Genomic DNA, 19,243 nt, shown 5'->3' on the forward strand with positions numbered 1-19,243 from the left:
GGAGGCATTCTGTAATCTGTGGACTATCAGAGTGTTTAGGAACACAGAAACTGCTTCGGGATTGAATACCACAGTCACCATGCGCACTTTCCTCCATGGGAGCAATGTCTCAAAGAGTCTACGCTTTGATCGTTCCCTAGAAGACCAGTAGTAGTTTCCGATGCACATCTGGAGGCATTCTGTATTCTTTGGACTATCAGAGTGTTGATGAAACACAGAAATTGCATCGGAAATAAATTCAACAGTCACCATGCGCACTTTCCTCCATGCTAGTAATTCTCAAACAGTCTACACTTTCATCGTTCCCTGGAAGACCAGCAGTAGTTTCCGATACACATCTTGAGGCATTCTGTAATCTGTGGACTATCAGGGTGTTGATGAAACACAGAAATTGCATCGGGATTTAATACAACAGTCACCATGCACACTTTCCTCCATGGGAGTAATGTCTCAAACAGTCTACGCTTTGATCGTTCTCAGGAAGACCACTAGTAGTTTCCGATACACATCTGGAGGCATTCTGTAATCTGTGGACTATAAGAGTGTTTAGGAACACAGAAATTTCTGCGGGATTGAATAAAACAGTCACCATGCGCACTTTCCTCCATGGGAGTAATGTCTCAAACAGTCTACGCTTTGATCGTTCCCAGGAAGACCAGTAGTAATTTCCGTTGCACATCCTGAGTCATTTTGTAATCTGTGGACTATCAGAGTGTTGATGAAACACAGAAATTGCATCGAGATTGAATACAACAGTCACCATGCGCACTTTCCTCCATGGGTGTAATCTCTCAAACAGTTTAAGCTTTGATCGTTCCCTGGAAGACCAGTAGTAGTTTCCGATGCACATTTGGAAGCATTTTTTAATCTGTAGACTATCAGGGTGTCGATGAAACACAGTTATCGCATGGGGATTGAATACAACAGTCACCATGCGCACTTACCTCAATGCGAGTAATATCTCGAACAGCCTACGCTTTGATCGTTCTCAGGAAGACCAGTAGTAGTTTCCGATACACATCTGGAGGCATTCTGTAATCTGTGGACTATCAGAGTGTTTAGGAACACAGAAACTGCTTCGGGATTGAATACCACAGTCACCATGCGCACTTTCCTCCATGGGAGCAATGTCTCAAAGAGTCTACGCTTTGATCGTTCCCTGGAAGACCAGTAGTAGTTTCCGATGCACATCTGGAGGCATTCTGTATTCTTTGGACTATCAGAGTGTTCATTAAACACAGAAATTGCATCGGAAATGAATACAACAGTCACCATGCGCACTTTCCTCCATGCTAGTAATTCTCAAACAGTCTACACTTTCATCGTTCCCTGGAAGACCAGCAGTAGTTTCCGATACACATCTGGAGGCATTCTGTAATCTGTTTACTATCAGAGTGTTGATGAAACACAGAAATTGCCTCGGGATTGAATACAACAGTCACCATGCGCACTTTACTCCATGGGTGCAATGTCTCAAACAGTCTACGCTTTGATCGTTCCCTGGAAGACCAGTAATAGTTTCCGATGCACATCTGGAGGCATTCGGTAATCTGTGGACTATCAGAGGATTGATGAAACACAGAAATTGCATCGGGATTGAATACAACAGTCACCATGCGCACTATCCTACATGGGAGTAATGTCTCAAACAGTTAACGCTTTGATCGTTCCCTGGAAGACCAGTAGTAATTTCCGATGCACATCTGGAGGCATTCTGTAATCTGTGGACTATCAGAGTGTTAATGAAACACAGCAATTGCATCGAGATTGAATACAACAGTCACCATGCGCACTTTCCTCCATGGGAGTAATGTCTCAAACAGTCTACGCTTTCATCGTTCCCTGGGAGACCAGTAGTAGTTTCCGATGCACATCTGGAGGCATTCTGTAATCTGTGGACGATCAGAGAGTTTATGAAACACAGAAATTGCATTGGGATTGAATACAACAGTCACCATGCGCAGTGTCCTCCATGGGAGTAATTCTCAAACATTCCACGCTTTGATCGTTCTCAGGAAGACCAGTAGTAGTTTCCGATACACATCTGGAGGCATTCTGTAATCTGTGGACTATCAGAGTGTTTAGGAACACAGAAATTGCTTCGGTATTGAATACAACAGTCACCATGCGCACTTTCCTCCATGGGAGTAATGTCTCAAACAGTCTACGCTTTGATCGTTCCCTTGAAGACCAGTAGTAGTTTCCGATGCACATCTGGAGGCATTCTGTATTCTGTGGACTATCAGAGTGTTGATGAAACCAAAATTTCATAGGGATTGAATACAACAGTCACCATGCACACTTTACTCCATGGGAGTAATGTCTCAAGCAGTCTACGATTTCATCGTTCCCAGGAAGACCAGTAGTAGTTTCCGATGCACATCTGGAGCAATTCTGTAATCTGTGGACAATCAGAGTGTTTATGAAACACAGATATTGCTTCGGGAGTGAATACAACAGTCACCATGTGCACTTTCCTCCATTGGAGTGATGTCTCAAACAGTCTACGCTTTAGTCTTTCCCTGGAAGACCAGTAGTAGTTTCCGATGCACATCTGGAGGCATTCTGTAATCTGTGGACTATCAGAGTGTTGATGAAACACAGAAATTGCCTCGGGATTGAATACAACAGTCACAATGCGCACTTTACTCCATGGGTGTAATGTCTCAAACAGTCTACGCTTTGATCGTTCCCTGGAGGACCAGTATAAGTTTCCGATGCACATCTTGAGGCATTCTGTAATCTGTGGACTATCAGAGTGTTGATGAAATACAGAAATTTCATCGGGATAGAATACAACAGTCACCATGCACACTTTCCTCCATGGGAGTAATGTCTCAAGCAGTCTACACTTTCATCGTTCCCTGGAAGACCAGTAGTAGTCTCCGATGCACATCTTGAGGCATTCTGTAATCTGTGGACTATCAGAGTGTTGATGAAATACAGAAATTTCATCGGGATAGAATACAACAGTCACCATGCACACTTTCCTCCATGGGTGTAATGTCTCAAACAGGCTACGCTTTGATCGTTCTCAGGAAGACCAGTAGTAGTTTCCGATACACATCTGGAGGCATTCTGTAATCTGTGGACTATCAGAGTGTTTAGGAACACAGAAATTGCTTCGGGATTGAATACCACAGTCACCATGCGCACTTTCCTCCATGGGAGTAATGTCTCAAAGTGTCTACGCTTTGATCGATTCCTGGTAGACCAGTAGTAGTTTCCGATGCACATCTGGAGGCATTCTGTATTCTTTGGACTATCAGAGTGTTCATTGAACACAGAAATTTCATCGGAAATGAATACAACAGTCACCATGCGCACTTTCCTCCATGCTAGTAATTCTCAAACAGTCTACACTTTGATCGATCCCTGGAAGACCAGCAGTAGTTTCCGCTGCACATCTGGAGGCATTCTGTAATCTGTTTACTATCTGAGTGTTGATGAAACACAGAAATTCCCTCGGGATTGAATACAACAGTCACCATTCGCACTTTAATCCATGGGTGTAATGTCTCAAAGAGTCTACGCTTTCATCGTTCCCTGGAAGACCAGTAGTAGTTTCCGATGCACATCTGGAGGCATTCTGTAATCTGTGGACCATCAAAGTGTTGATGAAACACAGAAATTGCATCGGGATTGAATACAACAGTCACCATGCGCACATTCCTCTATTGAAGTAATGTCTCAAACAGTGTACGCTTTGATCGTTCCCTGGAAGACCAGTAGTAGTTTCCGATGCACATCTGGAAGCATTCTTTAATCTGTGGACTATCAGAGTGTTCATGAAACACAGAAATTGCATCGGAATTGAATACAACAGTCACCATGCGCACTTTCCTCCATAGGAGTAATTCTCAAACAGTCTACACTTTGATCGTTCCCTGGAAGACCAGTAGTAGTTTCCGATGCACATCTGGAGGCATTCTGTAATCTGTGGACTATCAGAGTGTTGATGAAACACAGAAATTGCCTCGGGATTGAATACATCAGTCACCATGCGCAATTTCCTACATGGGTGTAATGTCTCAAACATTCTACGCTTTGATCGTTCCCTGGAAGACCAGTAAAAGTTTCCGATGCACATCTGGAGGCATTCTGTAATCTGTGGACTATCAGAGGATTGATGAAACACAGAAATTGCATCGGGATTGAATACAACAGTCACCATGCGCACTATCCTCCATGGGAGTAATGTCTCAAACAGTTAACGCTTTGATCGTTCCCTGGAAGACCAGTAGTAATTTCCGATGCACATCTGGAGGCATTCTGTAATCTGTGGACTATCAGAGTGTTGATGAAACACAGAAATTGCATCGAGATTGAATACAACAGTCACCATGCGCACTTTCCTCCATGGGAGTAATGTCTCAGTCTACGCTTTCATCGTTCCCTTGAAGTCCAGTAGTAGTTTCCGATGCACATCTGGAGGCATTCTGTAATCTGTCGACTATCAGAGTGTTGATGAAACACAGAAATTTCATGGGGATTGAATACAACAGTCACCATGCGCACTTTTCTCCATGGGTGTAATGTTTCAAACAGTCTACGCTTTGATCGTTCCCTGGAAGACCAGTATAAGTTTCCGATGCACATCTAGAGGCATTCTGTAATCTGTGGACTATCAGAGTGTTGATGAAATACAGAAATTTCATCGGGATTGAATACAACAGTCACCATGCGCACTTTACTCCATGGGTGTAATGTCTCAACAGTCTACGCGTTGGTCGTTCCCTGGAAGACCAGTATAAGTTTCCGATGCACATCTGGAGGCATTCTGTAATCTGTCGTCTATCAGAGAGTTAATGTAACACAGAAATTGCGTCGGGAATGAATACAACAGTCACCATGCACACTTTCCTCCATGGGAGTAATGTCTCAAACAGTCTACGCATTCATCGTTCCCTGGAAGACCAGTAGTAGTTTCCGATGCACATCTGGAAGCATTCTTTAATCTGTGGACTATCAGAGTGTTGATGAAACACAGTTATCGCATCGGTATTGAATACAACAGTCACCATGCACACTTTCCTCCATAGGAGTAATGTCTCAAACAGTCTACGATTTAATGGTTCCCTGGAAGACCAGTAGTAGTTTCCGATGCACATCTAGAAGCATTTTTTAATCTGTGGACTACCAGAGTGTTGATGAAACACAGATATTGCATCGGGAGTGAATACAACAGTCACCATGTGCACTTTCCTCCATGGGAGTGATGTCTCAAACAGTCTACGCTTTGATCGTTCCCTGGAAGACCAGTAGTAGTTTCCGATGCACATCTGGAGGCATTCTGTATTCTGTCGTCTATCAGAGTGTTGATGAAACCAAAAATTCATCGGGATTGAATACAACAGTCACCATGCACACTTTCCTCCATGGGAGTAATGTCTCAAATAGTCTACGATTTCATCGTTCCCAGGAAGACCAGTAGTAGTTTCCGATGCACATCTGGAGCCATTCTGTAATCTGTGGACAATCAGAGTGTTGATGAAACACAGATATTGCTTCGGGAGTGAATACAACAGTCACCATGTGCACTTTCCTCCCTTGGAGTGATGTCTCAAACAGTCTACGCTTTGGTCTTTCCCTGGAAGACCAGTAGTAGTTTCCGATGCACATCTGTAGGCATTCTGTAATCTGTGGACTATCAGAGTGTTAATGAAACACAGAAATTGCATCGGAATTGAATACAACAGTCACCATGCGCACTTTCCTCCATGGGAGTAATTCTCAAACAGTCTACATATTGATCGTTCCCTGGAAGACCAGCAGTAGTTTCCGATGCACATCTGGAGGCATTCTGTAATCTGTGGACTATCAGAGTGTTGATGAAACACAGAAATTGCCTCGGGATTGAATACAACAGTCACCATGCGCACTTTACTCCATGGGTGTAATGTCTCAAACAGTCTACGATTTGATCGTTCCCTAGAAGACCAGTAGTAGTTTCCGATGCACATCTAGAAGCATTTTTTAATCTGTGGACTACCAGAGTGTTGATGAAACACAGATATTGCATCGGGAGTGAATACAACAGTCACCATGTGCACTTTCCTCCATGGGAGTGATGTCTCAAACAGTCTACGCTTTGATCGTTCCCTGGAAGACCAGTAGTAGTTTCCGATGCACATCTGGAGGCATTCTGTATTCTGTCGTCTATCAGAGTGTTGATGAAACCAAAAATTCATCGGGATTGAATACAACAGTCACCATGCACACTTTCCTCCATGGGAGTAATGTCTCAAATAGTCTACGATTTCATCGTTCCCAGGAAGACCAGTAGTAGTTTCCGATGCACATCTGGAGCCATTCTGTAATCTGTGGACAATCAGAGTGTTGATGAAACACAGATATTGCTTCGGGAGTGAATACAACAGTCACCATGTGCACTTTCCTCCCTTGGAGTGATGTCTCAAACAGTCTACGCTTTGGTCTTTCCCTGGAAGACCAGTAGTAGTTTCCGATGCACATCTGTAGGCATTCTGTAATCTGTGGACTATCAGAGTGTTAATGAAACACAGAAATTTCATCGTGATTGAATACAACTGTCACCATGCACACTTTCATCCGTGGGAGTAATGTCTCAAACAGTCTACGCTTTCATCTTCTCCTGGAAGACCAGTAGTAGTTTCCGATGCACATCTGGAGGCATTCTGTAATCTGTGGACCATCAGAGTGTTGATGAAACACAGAAATTGCATCGGGATTGAATACAACAGTCAAAATGCGCACATTCCTCCGTTGTAGTAATGTCTCAAACAGTGTACGCTTTGATCGTTCCCTGGAAGACCAGTAGTAGTTTCCTATGCACAACTGGAGGCATTCTGTAATCTGTGGACTATCAGAGTGTTCATGAAACACAGAAATTGCATCGGAATTGAATACAACAGTCACCATGCGCACTTTCCTCCATGGGAGTAATCCTCAAACAGTCTACACTTTGATCGTTCCCAGGAAGACCACTAGTAGTTTCCGATGCACATCTGGAGGCATTCTGTAATCTGTGGACTATCAGAGTGTTGATTAAACAAAGAAATTGCCTCGGGATTGAATACAACAGTCACCATGCGCACTTTCCTCCATGGGTGTAATGTCTTAAACAGTCTACGCTTTGATCGTTCCCTGGAAGACCAATAAAAGTTTCCGATGCACATCTGGAGGCATTCAGTAATCTGTGGACTATCAAAGTATTGATGAAACACAGAAATTGCATCGGGATTGAATACAACAGTCACCATGCACACTCTCCTCCATGGGAGTAATATCTGAAACAGTCTACGCTTTCATCTTCTCCTGGAAGACCAGTAGTAGTTTCCGATGCACATCTGGAGGCATTCTGTAATCTGTGGACCATCAGAGTGTTGATGAAACACAGAAATTGCATCGGGATTGAATACAACAGTCAAAATGCGCACATTCCTCCGTTGTAGTAATGTCTCAAACAGTGTACGCTTTGATCGTTCCCTGGAAGACCAGTAGTAGTTTCCTATGCACAACTGGAGGCATTCTGTAATCTGTGGACTATCAGAGTGTTCATGAAACACAGAAATTGCATCGGAATTGAATACAACAGTCACCATGCGCACTTTCCTCCATGGGAGTAATCCTCAAACAGTCTACGCTTTGATCGTTCTCAGGAAGACCAGTAGTAGTTTCCGATACACATCTGGAGGCATTCTGTAATCTGTGGACTATCAGAGTGTTTAGGAACACAGAAATTGCTTCGGGATTGAATACAACAGTCACCATGCACACTTCCCTCCATGGAAGTAATGTCTCAAACAGTCTACGCTTTCATCGTTCCCAAGAAGATCAGTAGTAGCTTCCGATGCACATCTGGAGCCATTCTGTAATCTGTGGACTATCAGAGTGTTCATGAAACACAGAAATTGCATCGGAACTGAATACAACAGTCACCATGCGCACTTTCCTCCATGGGAGTAATTCTCAAACAGTCTACACTTTTATCGTTCCCTGGAAGACCAGCAGTAGTTTCCGATGCACATCTGGAGGCATTCTGTAATCTGTGGACTATCAGAGTGTTGATGAAACAATGAAATTGAATCGGGATTGAATACAACAGTCACCATGCGCACTTTACTCCATGGGTGTAATGTCTCAAACATTCTACGCTTTGATCGTTCCCTGGAAGACCAGTAAAAGTTTCCGATGCACATCTGGAGGCATTCGGTAATCTGTGGACTATCAGAGGATTGATGAAACACAGAAATTGCATCGGGATTGAATACAACAGTCACCATGCGCTCTATCCTCCATGGGAGTAATGTCTCAAACAGTTAACGCTTTGATCGTTCCCTGGAAGACCAGTAGTAATTTCCGATGCACATCTGGAGGCATTCTGTAATCTGTGGACTATCAGAGTGTTGATGAAACACAGAAATTGCATCGAGATTGAATACAACAGTCACCATGCGCACTTTCCTCCATGGGAGTAATGTCTCAGTCTACGCTTTCATCGTTCCCTTGAAGTCCAGTAGTAGTTTCCGATGCACATCTGGAGGCATTCTGTAATCTGTCGACTATCAGAGTGTTGATGAAACACAGAAATTTCATGGGGATTGAATACAACAGTCACCATGCGCACTTTTCTCCATGGGTGTAATGTTTCAAACAGTCTACGCTTTGATCGTTCCCTGGAAGACCAGTATAAGTTTCCGATGCACATCTAGAGGCATTCTGTAATCTGTGGACTATCAGAGTGTTGATGAAATACAGAAATTTCATCGGGATTGAATACAACAGTCACCATGCGCACTTTACTCCATGGGTGTAATGTCTCAACAGTCTACGCGTTGGTCGTTCCCTGGAAGACCAGTATAAGTTTCCGATGCACATCTGGAGGCATTCTGTAATCTGTCGTCTATCAGAGAGTTAATGTAACACAGAAATTGCGTCGGGAATGAATACAACAGTCACCATGCACACTTTCCTCCATGGGAGTAATGTCTCAAACAGTCTACGCTTTCATCGTTCCCTGGAAGACCAGTAGTAGTTTCCGATGCACATCTGGAAGCATTCTTTAATCTGTGGACTATCAGAGTGTTGATGAAACACAGTTATCGCATCGGTATTGAATACAACAGTCACCATGCACACTTTCCTCCATAGGAGTAATGTCTCAAACAGTCTACGATTTAATGGTTCCCTGGAAGACCAGTAGTAGTTTCCGATGCACATCTAGAAGCATTTTTTAATCTGTGGACTACCAGAGTGTTGATGAAACACAGATATTGCATCGGGAGTGAATACAACAGTCACCATGTGCACTTTCCTCCATGGGAGTGATGTCTCAAACAGTCTACGCTTTGATCGTTCCCTGGAAGACCAGTAGTAGTTTCCGATGCACATCTGGAGGCATTCTGTATTCTGTCGTCTATCAGAGTGTTGATGAAACCAAAAATTCATCGGGATTGAATACAACAGTCACCATGCACACTTTCCTCCATGGGAGTAATGTCTCAAATAGTCTACGATTTCATCGTTCCCAGGAAGACCAGTAGTAGTTTCCGATGCACATCTGGAGCCATTCTGTAATCTGTGGACAATCAGAGTGTTGATGAAACACAGATATTGCTTCGGGAGTGAATACAACAGTCACCATGTGCACTTTCCTCCCTTGGAGTGATGTCTCAAACAGTCTACGCTTTGGTCTTTCCCTGGAAGACCAGTAGTAGTTTCCGATGCACATCTGTAGGCATTCTGTAATCTGTGGACTATCAGAGTGTTAATGAAACACAGAAATTGCATTGGAATTGAATACAACAGTCACCATGCGCACTTTCCTCCATGGGAGTAATTCTCAAACAGTCTACATATTGATCGTTCCCTGGAAGACCAGCAGTAGTTTCCGATGCACATCTGGAGGCATTCTGTAATCTGTGGACTATCAGAGTGTTGATGAAACACAGAAATTGCCTCGGGATTGAATACAACAGTCACCATGCGCACTTTACTCCATGGGTGTAATGTCTCAAACAGTCTACGATTTGATCGTTCCCTAGAAGACCAGTATAAGTTTCCGATGCACATCTTGAGGCATTCTGTAATCTGTGGACTATCAGAGTGTTGATGAAACACAGAAATTTCATCGTGATTGAATACAACTGTCACCATGCACACTTTCATCCGTGGGAGTAATGTCTCAAACAGTCTACGCTTTCATCTTCTCCTGGAAGACCAGTAGTAGTTTCCGATGCACATCTGGAGGCATTCTGTAATCTGTGGACCATCAGAGTGTTGATGAAACACAGAAATTGCATCGGGATTGAATACAACAGTCAAAATGCGCACATTCCTCCGTTGTAGTAATGTCTCAAACAGTGTACGCTTTGATCGTTCCCTGGAAGACCAGTAGTAGTTTCCTATGCACAACTGGAGGCATTCTGTAATCTGTGGACTATCAGAGTGTTCATGAAACACAGAAATTGCATCGGAATTGAATACAACAGTCACCATGCGCACTTTCCTCCATGGGAGTAATCCTCAAACAGTCTACACTTTGATCGTTCCCAGGAAGACCACTAGTAGTTTCCGATGCACATCTGGAGGCATTCTGTAATCTGTGGACTATCAGAGTGTTGATTAAACAAAGAAATTGCCTCGGGATTGAATACAACAGTCACCATGCGCACTTTCCTCCATGGGTGTAATGTCTTAAACAGTCTACGCTTTGATCGTTCCCTGGAAGACCAATAAAAGTTTCCGATGCACATCTGGAGGCATTCAGTAATCTGTGGACTATCAAAGTATTGATGAAACACAGAAATTGCATCGGGATTGAATACAACAGTCACCATGCACACTCTCCTCCATGGGAGTAATATCTGAAACAGTCTACGCTTTCATCGTTCCCTGGAAGACCAGTAGTAGTTTCCGACGCACATCTGGAGGCATTCTGTAATCTGTGGACGATCAGAGAGTTGATGAAACACAGAAATTGCATCGGGATTGAATACAACAGTCACCATGCGCAGTGTCCTCCATGGGAGTAATGTCTCAAACAGTCTACGCTTTGATCGTTCTCAGGAAGACCAGTAGTAGTTTCCGATACACATCTGGAGGCATTCTGTAATCTGTGGACTATCAGAGTGTTTAGGAACACAGAAATTGCTTCGGGATTGAATACATCAGTCACCATGCACACTTTCCCACATGGGAGTAATGTCTCAAACAGTCTACGCTTTGATCGTTCCCAGGAAGACCAGTAGTAGTTTCCGATGCACATCTGGAGCCATTCTGTAATCTGTGGACAATCAGAGTGTTGATGAAACACAGATATTGCATCGGGAGTGAATACAACAGTCACCATGTGCACTTTCCTCCATGGGAGTGATGTCTCAAACAGTCTACGCTTTGATCGTTCCCTGGAAGACCGGTAGTAGTTTCCGATGCACATCTGGAGGCATTCTGTATTCTGTGCACTATGAGAGTGTTGATGAAACCAAAATTGCATCGGGATTGAATACAACAGTCACCATGCACACTTCCCTCCATGGAAGTAATGTCTCAAACAGTCTACGCTTTCATCGTTCCCAAGAAGATCAGTAGTAGCTTCCGATGCACATCTGGAGCCATTCTGTAATCTGTGGACTATCAGAGTGTTCATGAAACACAGAAATTGCATCGGAACTGAATACAACAGTCACCATGCGCACTTTCCTCCATGGGAGTAATTCTCAAACAGTCTACACTTTTATCGTTCCCTGGAAGACCAGCAGTAGTTTCCGATGCACATCTAGAGGCATTCTGTAATCTGTGGACTATCAGAGTGTTGATGAAACAATGAAATTGAATCGGGATTGAATACAACAGTCACCATGCGCACTTTACTCCATGGGTGTAATGTCTCAAACAGTCTACGCTTTGATCGTTCCCTGGAAGACCAGTATAAGTTTCCGATGCACATTTTGAGGCATTCTGTAATCGGTGAACTATCAGAGTGTTGATGAAACACAGAAATTTCATCGGGATTGAATACAACAGTCACCATGCACACTTTCCTCCATGGGAGTAATGTCTCAAACAGTCTACGCTTTCATCGTTCCCTGGAAGACCAGTAGTAGTTCCCGATGCACATCTGGAGACTTTCTGTAATCTGTGGACCATCAGGGTGTTGATGAAACACAAAAATTGCATCGGGATTGAATACAACAGTCACCATGCGCACATTCCTCTCTTGTAGTAATGTCTCAAACAGTGTACGCTTTAATCATTCCCTGGAAGACCAGTAGTAGTTTCCGATGCACATGTGGAAGCATTCTTTAATCTGTGGACTATCAGAGTGTTGATGAAACACAGTTATCACATCGGGATTGAATACAACAGTCACCATGCGCATTTTCCTCCATAGGAGTAATGTCACAAACGGTCTACGTTTTGATCGTTCCCTGGTAGACCAGTAGTAGTTTCCGATGCACATCTGGAGGCATTCTGTAATCTGTGGACTATCAGAGTGTTCATGAAACACAGAAATTGCATCGGAACTGAATACAACAGTCACCATGCGCACTTTCCTCCATGGGAGTAATTCTCAAACAGTCTACACTTTGATCGTTCCCTGGAAGACCAGTAGTAGTTTCCGATGCACATCTGGAGGCATTCTGTAATCTGTGGACTATCAGAGTGTTGATGAAACACAGAAATTACCTCGTGATTGAATACAACAGTCACCATGCGCACTTTCCTCCATGGGTGTAATGTCTCAAACAGCCTATGCTTTGATCGTTCCCTGGAAGACCAGTAAATGTTTCCGATGCACATCTCGAGGCATTCTGTAATCTGTGGACTATCAGAGTGTTGATGAAACACAGAAATTGCATCAGGATTGAATACAACAGTCACCATGCGCACTTTCCTCCATGGGTGTAATGTCTCAAAGAGTCTACGCTTTGATCGATCCCTGGAAAACCAGTAGTAGTTTCCGATGCACATCTGGAGACTTTCTGTAATCTGTGGACCATCAGAGTGTTGATGAAACACAAAAATTGCATCGGGATTGAATACAACAGTCACCATGCGCACATTCCTCTATTGTAGTAATGTCTCAAACAGTGTACGATTTGATCATTCCCTGGAAGACCAGTAGTAGTTTCCGATGCACATCTGGAAGCATTCTTTAATCTGTGGACTATCAGAGTGTTGATGAAACACAGTTATCGCATCGGGATTGAATACAACAGTCACCATGCGCATTTTCCTCCATAGGAGTAATGTCTCAAACAGTCTACGATTTGATCGTTCCCTGGGAGACCAGTAGTAGTTTCCGATGCACATCTGGAGGCATTCTGTATTCTGTGGACTATCAGAGTGTTCATGGAACACAGGAATTGCATCGGAATTGAATACAACAGTCACCATGCGCACTTTCCTCCATGGGAGTAATTCTCAAACAGTCTACACTTTGATCGTTCCCTGGAAGACCAGTAGTAGTTTCCGATGCACATCTGGAGGCATTCTGTAATCTGTGGACTAGTAGAGTGTTGATGAAACACAGAAATTGCCTCGGGATTGAATACAACAGTCACCATGCGCACTTTCCTCCATGGGAGTAATGTCTCAAACAGTCTACGCTTTGATCGTTCCCTGGAAAACCAGTAGTAGTTTCCGATGCACATCTGGAAGCATTCTGTAATCTGTGGACTATCAGAGTGTTGATGAAACACAGTTATCGCATCGGGATTGAATACAACAGTCACAATGCGCACTTGCCTCCATGCGAGTAATATCTCAAACAGCCTACGCTTTGATCGCTCCCTGAAAGACCAGTAGTAATTTCCCATGCACACCTTTAGCCACTCTGTAATCTGTGGACTATCAGAGTGTCGATGAAGCACAGTTATCGCATCGGGATTGAATACAACAGTCACCATGCGCACTTTCCTCCATAGGAGTAATGTCTCAAACAGTCTACGCTTTGATCAGTCCCTGGAAGACCAGTAGTAGTTTCCGATGCACATGTGGAAGCATTCTTTAATCTGTGGACTATCAGAGTGTTGATGAAACACAGTTATCGCATCGGGATTGAATACAACAGTCACCATGCGCATTTTCCTCCATAGGAGTAATGTCTCAAACAGTCTACGTTTTGATCGTTCCCTGGTAGACCAGTAGTAGTTTCCGATGCACATCTGGAGGCATTCTGTAATCTGTGGACTATCAGAGTGTTCATGAAACACAGAAATTGCATCGGAATTGAATACAACAGTCACCATGCGCACTTTCCTCCATGGGAGTAATTCTCAAACAGTCTACACTTTGATCGTTCCCTGGAAGACCAGTAGTAGTTTCCGATGCACATCTGGAGGCATTCTGTAATCTGTGGACTATCAGAGTGTTGATGAAACACAGAAATTACCTCGGGATTGAATACAACAGTCACCATGCGCACTTTCCTCCATGGGTGTAATGTCTCAAACAGCCTATGCTTTGATCGTTCCCTGGAAGACCAGTAAAAGTTTCCGATGCACATCTCGAGGCATTCTGTAATCTGTGGACTATCAGAGTGTTGATGAAACACAGAAATTGCATCAGGATTGAATACAACAGTCACCATGTGCACTTTTCTCCATGGGTGTAATGTCTCAAAGAGTCTACGCTTTGATCTATCCCAGGAAAACCAGTAGTAGTTTCCGATGCACATCTGGAAGCATTTTTTAATCTGTGGACTATCAGAGTGTCGATGAAACACAGTTATCGCATCGGGATTGAATACAACAGTCACCATGCGCACTTTCCTCCATGGGAGTAATGTCTCAAACAGTCTACGCTTTCATCGTTCCCTTGAAGACCAGTAGTAGTTTCCGATGCACATCTGGAGACTTTCTGTAATCTGTGGACCATCAGAGTGTTGATGAAACACAAAAATTGCATCGGGATTGAATACAACAGTCACAATGCGCACTTGCCTCCATGCGAGTAATATATCAAACAGCCTACGCTTTGATCGCTCCCTGAAAGACCAGTAGTAATTTCCCATGCACACCTTTAGCCACTCTGTAACCTGTGGACTATCAGAGTGTTGATGAAACACAGAAATTGCATCGGGATTGAATACAATAGTCACCATGCGCGCTTTCCTCCATGGGAATAATGTCTCAAAGCGTCTAAGCTTTGAGCGTTCCCTGGAAGACCAGTAGTAGTTTCCGATGCACATCTGGAGGCATTCTGTAATCTGTGGACCATCAGAGTGTTGATGAAACACAGAAATTGCATCGGGATTGAATACAACAGTCACTATGCGCACATTCCTCCATTATAGTAATGTCTCAAACAGTTTACGCTTAGATCGTTCCCTGGAAGACCAGTAGTAGTTTCCGATGCACATCTGGAAGCAATTTTTAATCTGTGGACTCTCAGAGTGTTGATGAAACACAGTTGTCGCATCGGGATTGAATACAACAGTCACCATGTTCACTTTCCTCCATAGGAGTAATATCTCAAACAGTCTACGCTTTGATCGGTCCCTGGAAGACCAGTAGTAGTTTCCGATGCACATGTGGAAGCATTTTTTAATCTGTGGACTATCAGAGTGTCGATGAAGCACAGTTATCCCAACGGGATTGAATACAACAGTCACCATGCCCACTTTCCTCCATAGGAGTAATGTCTCAAACAGTCTACGCTTTGATCGTTCCCTGGAAGACCAGTAGTAGTTTCCGATGCACATCTTGAGTCATTTTGTAATCTGTGGACTATCAGAGTGTTGATGAAACACAGAAATTGCATAGAGTTTGATTACAACAGTCACCTTGCGCACTTTCCTCCATGGGAGTAATGTCTCTAACAGTCTACGCTTTGATCGTTCCTTGGAAGACCAGCAAAAGTTTCCGATGCAGATCTGGATGCATTCTGTAATCTGTGGACTATCAGAGTATTGATGAAACACAGAAATTGCATCGGGATTTAATACAACAGTCACCATGCACACTTTCCTCCATGGGAGTAATGTCTCAAACAGTCTACGCTTTCATCCTTCCCTGTAAGACCAGTAGTAGTTTCCGATGCACATCTGGAGGCATTCTGTAATCTGTGGATGATCAGAGAGTTGATGAAAAAGAGAAATTGCATCGGGATTGAATACAACAGTCACCACGCGCACTTTCCTCCATGGGAGTAATGTCTCAAGCAGTCTACGCTTTGATCGTTCCCTGGAAGACCAGTAGTAGTTCTCGATGCACATCTGGAGGCATTCTGTAATCTGTGGACTATCAGAGTGTTGATGAAACACAGTTATCGCATCGGGATTGAAAAGAACAGTCACCATGCGCACATTCCTCCATGGGAGTAATGTCTCAAACAGTCTACGATTTGATCGTTCCCTGGAAGACCAGTAGTATTTTCCGATGCACATCTGGAGGCATTCAGTAATCTGTGGAGTATCAGAGTGTTGATGAAAGACAGAAATTGCATTGAGATTGTATACAACAGTCACCATGCGCACTTTCCTCCATGTCAGTAATGTCTCAAACAGTCTACGCCTTCATCGTGCCCTGGAAGACCAGTAGTAGTTTCCGATGCACATCTGGAGGTTTTCTGTAATCTGTGGACTATCAGATTGTTTTGGAACACAGAAATTGCTTCGGGATTGAATACAACAGTCACCATGCGCACTTTCCTCCATGTGAGTAATGTCTCAAAGAGTCTACGCTTTGATCGTTCCCTGGAAGACCAGTAGTAGTTTCCGATGCACATCTGGAGGCATTCTGTATTCTGTGGACTATCAGAGAGTTGATGAAACACAGAAATTGCATCGGGATTGAATACAACAGTCACCATGCGCAGTGTCCTCCATGGGAGTAATGTCTCAAACAGTCTACGCTTTGATCGTTCTCAGGAAGACCAGTAGTAGTTTCCGATACACATCTGGAGGCATTCTGTAATCTGTGGACTATCAGAGTGTTTAGGAACACAGAAATTGCTTCGGGATTGAATACATCAGTCACCATGCACACTTTCCCCCATGGGAGTAATGTCTCAAACAGTCTACGCTTTGATCGTTCCCAGGAAGACCAGTAGTAGTTTCCGATGCACATCTGGAGCCATTCTGTAATCTGTGGACAATCAGAGTGTTGATGAAACACAGATATTGCATCGGGAGTGAATACAACAGTCACCATGTGCACTTTCCTCCATGGGAGTGATGTCTCAAACAGTCTACGCTTTGATCGTTCCCTGGAAGACCGGTAGTAGTTTCCGATGCACATCTGGAGGCATTCTGTATTCTGTGCACTATGAGAGTGTTGATGAAACCAAAATTGCATCGGGATTGAATACAACAGTCACCATGCACACTTCCCTCCATGGAAGTAATGTCTCAAACAGTCTACGCTTTCATCGTTCCCAAGAAGATCAGTAGTAGCTTCCGATGCACATCTGGAGCCATTCTGTAATCTGTGGACTATCAGAGTGTTCATGAAACACAGAAATTGCATCGGAACTGAATACAACAGTCACCATGCGCACTTTCCTCCATGGGAGTAATCCTCAAACAGTCTACACTTTTATCGTTCCCTGGAAGACCAGCAGTAGTTTCCGATGCACATCTGGAGGCATTCTGTAATCTGTGGACTATCAGAGTGTTGATGAAACAATGAAATTGAATCGGGATTGAATACAACAGTCACCATGCGCACTTTACTCCATGGGTGTAATGTCTCAAACAGTCTACGCTTTGATCGTTCCCTGGAAGACCAGTATAAGTTTCCGATGCACATTTTGAGGCATTCTGTAATCGGTGAACTATCAGAGTGTTGATGAAACACAGAAATTTCATCGGGATTGAATACAACAGTCACCATGCACACTTTCCTCCATGGGAGTAATGTCTCAAACAGTCTACGCTTTCATCGTTCCCTGGAAGACCAGTAGTAGTTCCCGATGCACATCTGGAGACTTTCTGTAATCTGTGGACCATCAGGGTGTTGATGAAACACAAAAATTGCATCGGGATTGAATACAACAGTCACCATGCGCACATTCCTCTATTGTAGTAATGTCTCAAACAGTGTACGCTTTAATCATTCCCTGGAAGACCAGTAGTAGTTTCCGATGCACATGTGGAAGCATTCTTTAATCTGTGGACTATCAGAGTGTTGATGAAACACAGTTATCACATCGGGATTGAATACAACAGTCACCATGCACATTTTCCTCCATAGGAGTAATGTCACAAACGGTCTACGTTTTGATCGTTCCCTGGTAGACCAGTAGTAGTTTCCGATGCACATCTGGAGGCATTCTGTAATCTGTGGACTATCAGAGTGTTCATGAAACACAGAAATTGCATCGGAACTGAATACAACAGTCACCATGCGCACTTTCCTCCATGGGAGTAATTCTCAAACAGTCTACACTTTGATCGTTCCCTGGAAGACCAGTAGTAGTTTCCGATGCACATCTGGAGGCATTCTGTAATCTGTGGACTATCAGAGTGTTGATGAAACACAGAAATTACCTCGTGATTGAATACAACAGTCACCATGCGCACTTTCCTCCATGGGTGTAATGTCTCAAACAGCCTATGCTTTGATCGTTCCCTGGAAGACCAGTAAATGTTTCCGATGCACATCTCGAGGCATTCTGTAATCTGTGGACTATCAGAGTGTTGATGAAACACAGAAATTGCATCAGGATTGAATACAACAGTCACCATGCGCACTTTCCTCCATGGGTGTAATGTCTCAAAGAGTCTACGCTTTGATCGATCCCTGGAAAACCAGTAGTAGTTTCCGATGCACATCTGGAGACTTTCTGTAATCTGTGGACCATCAGAGTGTTGATGAAACACAAAAATTGCATCGGGATTGAATACAACAGTCACCATGCGCACATTCCTCTATTGTAGTAATGTCTCAAACAGTGTACGATTTGATCATTCCCTGGAAGACCAGTAGTAGTTTCCGATGCACATCTGGAAGCATTCTTTAATCTGTGGACTATCAGAGTGTTGATGAAACACAGTTATCGCATCGGGATTGAATACAACAGTCACCATGCGCATTTTCCTCCATAGGAGTAATGTCTCAAACAGTCTACGATTTGATCGTTCCCTGGGAGACCAGTAGTAGTTTCCGATGCACATCTGGAGGCATTCTGTATTCTGTGGACTATCAGAGTGTTCATGGAACACAGGAATTGCATCGGAATTGAATACAACAGTCACCATGCGCACTTTCCTCCATGGGAGTAATTCTCAAACAGTCTACACTTTGATCGTTCCCTG

This window comes from Schistocerca gregaria, unplaced genomic scaffold, assembly GCF_023897955.1.
Source record: "Schistocerca gregaria isolate iqSchGreg1 unplaced genomic scaffold, iqSchGreg1.2 ptg000169l, whole genome shotgun sequence".
Classification (NCBI taxonomy): Eukaryota; Metazoa; Arthropoda; class Insecta; order Orthoptera; family Acrididae; genus Schistocerca; species Schistocerca gregaria.